Raw genomic sequence first — 7,037 nt, 5'->3', positions numbered from 1 at the left:
ACCGATATAACACTTACCCCTAGCAGCGTCTTAAAATTTTTCGTTTTTAAATAAATCTTTTTTAAGGCAGTAATGTTTATTCGTAAGATTTGTATTGGTTTGAAATGTTGCTTTATTCTAGAAAACGGGAAAAGCGGCCCATTGTGCTGCATTAATAACACATACAGAACTGTCCGCAGCTCGTGGTCTTGCGGTAGCGTACTCGCTTCCCGCGCGCGGGTTCCCGGGTTCAATTACCGTCGGGGTTAGAGATTTTTTTCTGCCCCGAGATGAGTGGGTGTTGTGTGCCTTTCATCATCATTGACTCGCAAATCGCGGAAGTGGTGTCAGCTAAAAAGGACTTGCAACTTTGGCGGCCGAGCACCCCGACCAACAATGCCGTACTATCACTTCATTTTTCACAGACGGAACTGAGCAACAAACGCATGACATAAGAACTGCTACAGCATTGCTGAGATAATGATGTTCCTGTTTCTGTGTGTCGTGGCCTAAGGTCCGCGTGTACGTGCCGTGCCGTGTGCAAGACTTGCGCCCCCCCCCCCACCCCTGCTCTATATGGTGATTTCTCGCAGTCGTCGCCGACCATCCATGGTATTGCAGAATTGCACCAACCCTTGTCTGGAAATGGTTTTACAAAGTGAAAAAGCAATGAAGTTCAGCGCATCATTTGCTTTACAAGATAACGACTTGCCTGCCATTCCTATGAAATAATAAGAGGAACAAAGTTATGGTAACAGTAATAAATCAGGAAGTTCACAATAATCCATTCACAGTATACGTTAAAAATAAAAGCAGTTTTATCTATTGCCTGTGTCTACGTAGTATGACTATCTGCTTGTAGCCCTTAAAATCGGACAAATTAAAACGAAAAAGAGAGTCCTTCCACCTCAGCTTTAATCCTTCATCGAGGATTATTCGCAATGCGCAAATACTGCTATGATCCCCTTTTACAAGACGATTTTTGAGTAGATTTTGAAAAAATAAGAATCATTGAGAGAATACTGGTGATTTTTTGTAGTATTCAACCACTTACCGCTTTTCGAGAAAAGCAGCGAACGGTAGACGGACAAAGTTTTCTTTTATTTACCTATTTAATTCAATATTTCGGTTCTATGTATCATGAAAATGAGTAAGACGACATATTTCAATTTTCGTTCGACTCTTATGTTAACTACAGGAAATAATAGGAAAAATACTGAAAATCGGTTATTTCGAGCTGTTTTAATAGTCAGGTTCCACTGGCGTGGAAAAAGCCGATAAAACCGAAAACCAGCTATTTCAGCGATAACCGCCGCAACAATCTTTATACGCGATGAAATTCTTCTGTCTGTCGCAGGTGTTAGTTGTCCATCCTTCCTCAGTAGCATATTGCCTTATCTTTTTAAGACGTCCGGTCGGCACTCGCAATTTTGCTAGTAATATGGCATTTATTCTGTCTTGCGCGACTGTTATAAAAACTCATATTGGACCGCCTTATTTTAAAGTATCTTCAGTGATCACCGTAACAACTTCCGGTTTCACTATAAATATCGTTAACGGGACCACAAACAGCTTTCATTTTGCAAATTACTTTTATTTCTCACCTTTTTGGGCTTCTACCTTTATTCCATGCGTTCTGTCACTCAGGCATACGATTTTTAGCAACTGCAAGGCATATGTATGCACTATGCGCCTCCTAAATGTCAGCTGTCGTATACTCTTTGGTGTTTCGACAGATGCAGAGGGCGTTTAATAAGTAATGCAACACTTTCTTTCTCTGCCACTTTCCGTTGAAATAAACGCAGGATTTGCTGTGGGACATCGTGGAATATTCCAGCTTCAGCCTCTACAGTTGCATGAGGTGCTGATAGGTCGTAGAGCTATACGGAGCCTTCAAAGTGGTGTCTGTAACGGAAGTGCGTTCCAAGCAGAGAGCTGTCACTGAGTTTCTTTTGACGGAAAACCAGAGCGTCGCAAATATTCATAGGCGCTTGCAGAATGATTACGGACACCTGGCAGTGAACAAAAGCACGGTGAGCCGTTGGACTAGGCGTATATCATCACTGCAACGAGGTCTCGCAAATCCGTCCGATCTCCCACATGCCGGCCGACCGGACACAAATATGACTCGTGCAGTGTTGCTACGTGCGGGCAGTCTTATTTGAGGCGATCGACAGACCAGAATTAAATAGCTCGCTGCTCAACTGGATGTCTATGTTGGTAGCGCCGACGCACTCCACGGGAAGCAGTGGATGATGGGGAGATTGTTGATACAATAAGACGTTGGCTGCACGTTGACCAGTAGAGTTGTGTCATACTGGCGTACAGGCCCTCGCAGTAAGGTGGCATAAGGCCGTCGCATAGAACGGAGGTTATGTTGAAAAATAGGGTTTTGTTGCCAAAAGAATGGGGAATAATATGGTGTGCTGGAATCCTGAATAAAACTAAACGACATTCAGAAAAAGTGTTGCATTATTTATTGTAAGCCCCTAGTACATGTTATCAGCGAAAATAAATACTGCTAGTCACGTCTTCCATGTGACGCACAGAGCCAACGGAAACAGTCGACTGGTTTCCCATTAAAATCAAAATAATTTTTAAAACGAAATTTTACACTCCCATTAGACAGGGCGGTCCCAAATCGGTCTGATGTGAAATGCGTTAACGAGGACAAGAGAACTCGAAGAATTAAATGTACTGCAGCAGCGACTGAGTAGTGCTGTAGCATGATGGTACGCGATGCTGTCACTGCTGCATTACTGGTTATTCTTCATGTTTCACTGTCCCTGTTAATATATATCTATAAAGCTAACATCGCACTAGATTAATTTGGGATCGTTCTATCGAATGGGTAGGTTTACAATTTTGTATGTTACGGGAAACAGACCTGTGCTTAGTGTCGGCTCTGGGCATCGCATGAGACATGTTATGAGCAGTCTAGACTGACTGCAGCTACACATAGCGAATCGTAATTACAAATCTGTCAAAGCATCAGAGATAGCACGCCTGACGACTGTGGGGATGGTGAATCAGAACTCTCCGAGGCGCTAGTATGGACCAAAACGAGAAAAAATGCCTGATAAACATTGACTCTAAAATGCATACCTTAAGAGTGGAAGAGATGTATATCACAGCAGCGAAGATGAACAAAAGCTCATAGTTCTTCAGGTATGAACTTTTAAGTTCATATATGTGTAGGGCATTTTCTTTTTCTTTTGCTCCAAACCACCACCTATCAAAATATGGGCGGCAAAGAGCTTTCAATAGAAGAGATGTGACTCAAAGTAGCTAAGATGAACAATTGGCCATAGCTGATAAGGTATGTATTTTAGAGCCCATGTTTACTCGATTTTTTTTTCTTGTTTCGGTCGACAATATCATCCCTGAAAGTTTTTCGGTGGAATTCAGTTTCACCCTATGTATCGACCTGGTGGTCTGAAAAAGTCTGAAAACTTTGTAAGGGTGTTGCAGGGTAGGTTATGCTGAGAGATAATGTCAAGAAAAAAATTCTAAATTATGCTCCTTTTCCGAACGAAGGTCAGTTCACAGTGGCCACCACGGCACCGTCACGTCACGCAGCCGACCCGCCAGGGTATATTCACACTGTCCGTCGCATCAAGTCAATGAAAGTCACTTGATACCAACTCTCATCGCTGTCGTCAACTGTTTTTTCGCCGGAAGTACGGACTTTACAGGACGATTTGCAGTAGAATGGCATTTATCTGATTCAGTGGGTTCCATCTTTCAGCGATAGCTTGTATACTAGAGGAGGAGAACAGGGAAGAGGGAGGGTGCGGAAAATGATGTCATTACAGAAGGGGAGTTTCACACACTCAAGAAGCTCGAGGAAGAATAATCTTTATAAATATTTCAGAATGTAAAACACCAATTTTTTTACTTGTTACGTGAAACTGAACCTAGAATTTAAAAAAAAAAAAAACACAGTATTGTGAGTTGCCATCACAACCAGCGAAAAATTAATGGATTGTTTCAGATAAGTTTGGTTGCCAGTTCAGTGCAAATTTTTATTTAATGGTCATATCTCCCTCCGTATCGTTCGATTGCCTTATCTGCACTGGAGTTAGCCAGTGAAAGCACATTTGCTAAAGATACTTGCAAAACCGTTCCACGCACAATGCAGAGAGCTACTTAATAATCTAAGCCTGTTAGTGTGCAGTGTACATATTCGTTTACTTTCAAGCTTTGTTTTTGCTTGATAAATGTTGCAAATGCCTCATCTGTACTGGTGTTAGCTAGTGAAGCTCCAAATTGACAACTGACGTTGGAAAACTGTTTCACACACTGAGTAGTGTATCTGTTCAATTCAATTCAAGCTTTGTGTTTGCTTCGAAAGTGTTGAAGCAACTCAGTTGTACTGAGGCTAGCTAACGAAAACGCATATTGACCACTTTTGTTCGAAAAACTGTTTCACGCGCAGTGCTTAGAGCTACTGTACAGCTTTCTTTTAGCTACTAAATGTTGCAAGTGATTTTCCTATACAGGTGCTGGCTAGTAAAACCGCATATTGACCACTGATGCTAGGAAAATTGTTTCAGACAAATGCAGAGAGCTGCTTAACAAACAAACCTGCTACTGTGTAGCCGGCCGTAGTGGCCGTGCGGTTCTAGGCGCTACGGTCTGGAGCCGCGAGACCGCTACGTTCGCAGGTTCGAATCCTGCCTCGGGCATGGATGTGTGTGATGTCCCTAGGTTGGTTAGGTTTAAGTAGTTCTAAGCTCTAGGGGACTGATGACCTCAGAAGCTGAGTCCCATGGTGCTCAGAGCCATTATTTTTTTGCTACTGTGTAGCTTTGTATTTGGCTGCTAAATGTTGCAAGTGGTTTATCTGTACTGGGTTAGCTAGTGAAACCACATACTGACCACTGTTGCTTGGAAAACTGTTTCACATCAATGCAGAAATCCACTGAACAATAAATAAGCCTTTTAGTGTGTAGTATACATATTCGGTTCCTTTCAAGCTTTTTGTTTGATTGCCAAATCTTTCAAATGCCTTACCTGTGCTAAGGATAACGTGTAACAACACAAAAATTGTCCAGATGCTTACAACTGCTCCTTCTTATTACACTTTGCAATTAAATATGGTATTTGAATTCTACAAACAAAATGGTGATGGTGCTTTGATTCAAAATGTGAGAAATTGGATTCTGAATTATTTTGTCTTTATTTCTGTGTTCCACAATAAACTGAAATTGATAATTTACGAGTAGTATGTGGTTCTGAGAGCATATAAAATAATACATGTATGTATTACACTTACTTCCACAAATTAAATTTATCACTGGTCTGAGAGCTGCAAGCAATAACCTGCCTTTATTTACAGTAAATACTCTCGAAGTAATGGAGTATATATGATGCTGTTTTCCATGACTGTCTGCAAAAAACGCCAGTGATTCAGTGTCCAAAGGATTTCAGTTCATATCTCTTTCAAACATTACAAATGCTTGACAATATACAAGTAGATTTCATTTACTAAAGAGGCTGATTCTACCCATACTACTTTCCTTTATATCTAGTTGCAGCCATACTGTAATCCATTCTACTGTAAAACTAAATGTGTATAAAAATTCACTTGACAAATGTTTTAGAGGACCAATACTTTAGAACAGCTATTGAAAATCTATAGCAAGCACATAATTACTACACAAATGTGAAAAGTTTGAAATATTGGTGAATCTGACTAATCACATTTTTTGAAGATATTTATTTCCAAGAATAAAAGAAAATACAGTACAAAAATTCTTCATTGTTGAAGGCTGAAAAATAAATTCCCAATTCCGCTTAGTCACTCTCTAATTTAGTTACGGTGTTGTTTACTTCATCCCTGGCAGTTCTCTGTATATTGAGTGAGAGGGTTCGCACAGTAACTACCGGCTCAGCCTCATAGGGAGATTAAATTTGTAACTGAATAACTGGTGACTCTGAGAGATGACATAGACGGTTCTTCGTCTTCTTGTTGTTGAGAGACTGGTTCATCATCTATATTGGCTCGGAATATATTTGAGGTCGTGGCTGTCACCCTAAAACATGGCTTTAGAAAGCTCAATATGTTCTCGAACTTCCACTCTCTTTTGATGTTTGCTGCCTATCCACTTTTGGTTTTCTCGTTTTGTATTTTTTTACACTACTGGCCATTAAAACTGCTACTCCAAGAAGAAATGCAGATGACAAACGGGTATTCATTGGACAAATATATTATCCTAGAACTGACATGTCATAATATTTTCAAGCATTTTGAGTGTTTAGATCCTGAGAAACCGGTACCCACAACAACCACCTCTGGCCGCAATAACGGCCTTGATACGCCTGGGCATTGAGTCAAACAGAGCTTGGATGGCGTATACAGGTACAGCTGCCAATGCCACTTCAACACGGTACCACAGTTCATCAACAGTAGTGACTGGCTTATTGTGAGGAGCCAGTTGCTCTGCCAACATTGACCAGACGTTATCAGTTGGTGAGAGATCTGGAGAATGCACTGGCCAGGGCAGCAGTACAAAATTTTCTGTATCCAGAAAGGCCCGTACACGACCTGCAACATGCGGTCGTGCATTATCCTGCTGAAATTTAGGGTTTCGCAGAGATCGAATAAGGGTAGAGCCACGGGTCGTAACACATGTGAAATGTAACGTCCACTGTTCAAAGAGCCGTCAATGTGAACAAGAGGTGACCGAGACGTGCAACCAATGGCACCCCATACCATCACGCCGGGTGATACGCCAGTATGGCAATGACGAATACACGCTTCCAATGTGCGTTCACCGCTATGTCGCCAAACACGGATGCGACCATCATGATGCTGTAAACAGAACCTGGATTCATCCGAAAAAATGACGTTTTGCCATTCGTTCACCCAGGTTCGTCGTTGAGTACACCATCGCAGGCACTCCTGTCTGTGATGCAGCGTCAAGGGTAACCGCAGCCATGGTCTCCGAGCTGACAGTCTATGCTGCTACAAACGTCGTCGAACTGTTCGAGCAGATGGTTGTTGTCATGCAAACGTCCCCATTTATTGACTCAGGGATCGAGACGTGGCTGCA

Source organism: Schistocerca serialis, chromosome 5 (genome assembly GCF_023864345.2).
Source record: "Schistocerca serialis cubense isolate TAMUIC-IGC-003099 chromosome 5, iqSchSeri2.2, whole genome shotgun sequence".
Taxonomy (NCBI): domain Eukaryota; kingdom Metazoa; phylum Arthropoda; class Insecta; order Orthoptera; family Acrididae; genus Schistocerca; species Schistocerca serialis.
This window is presented reverse-complemented; position numbering follows the sequence as displayed.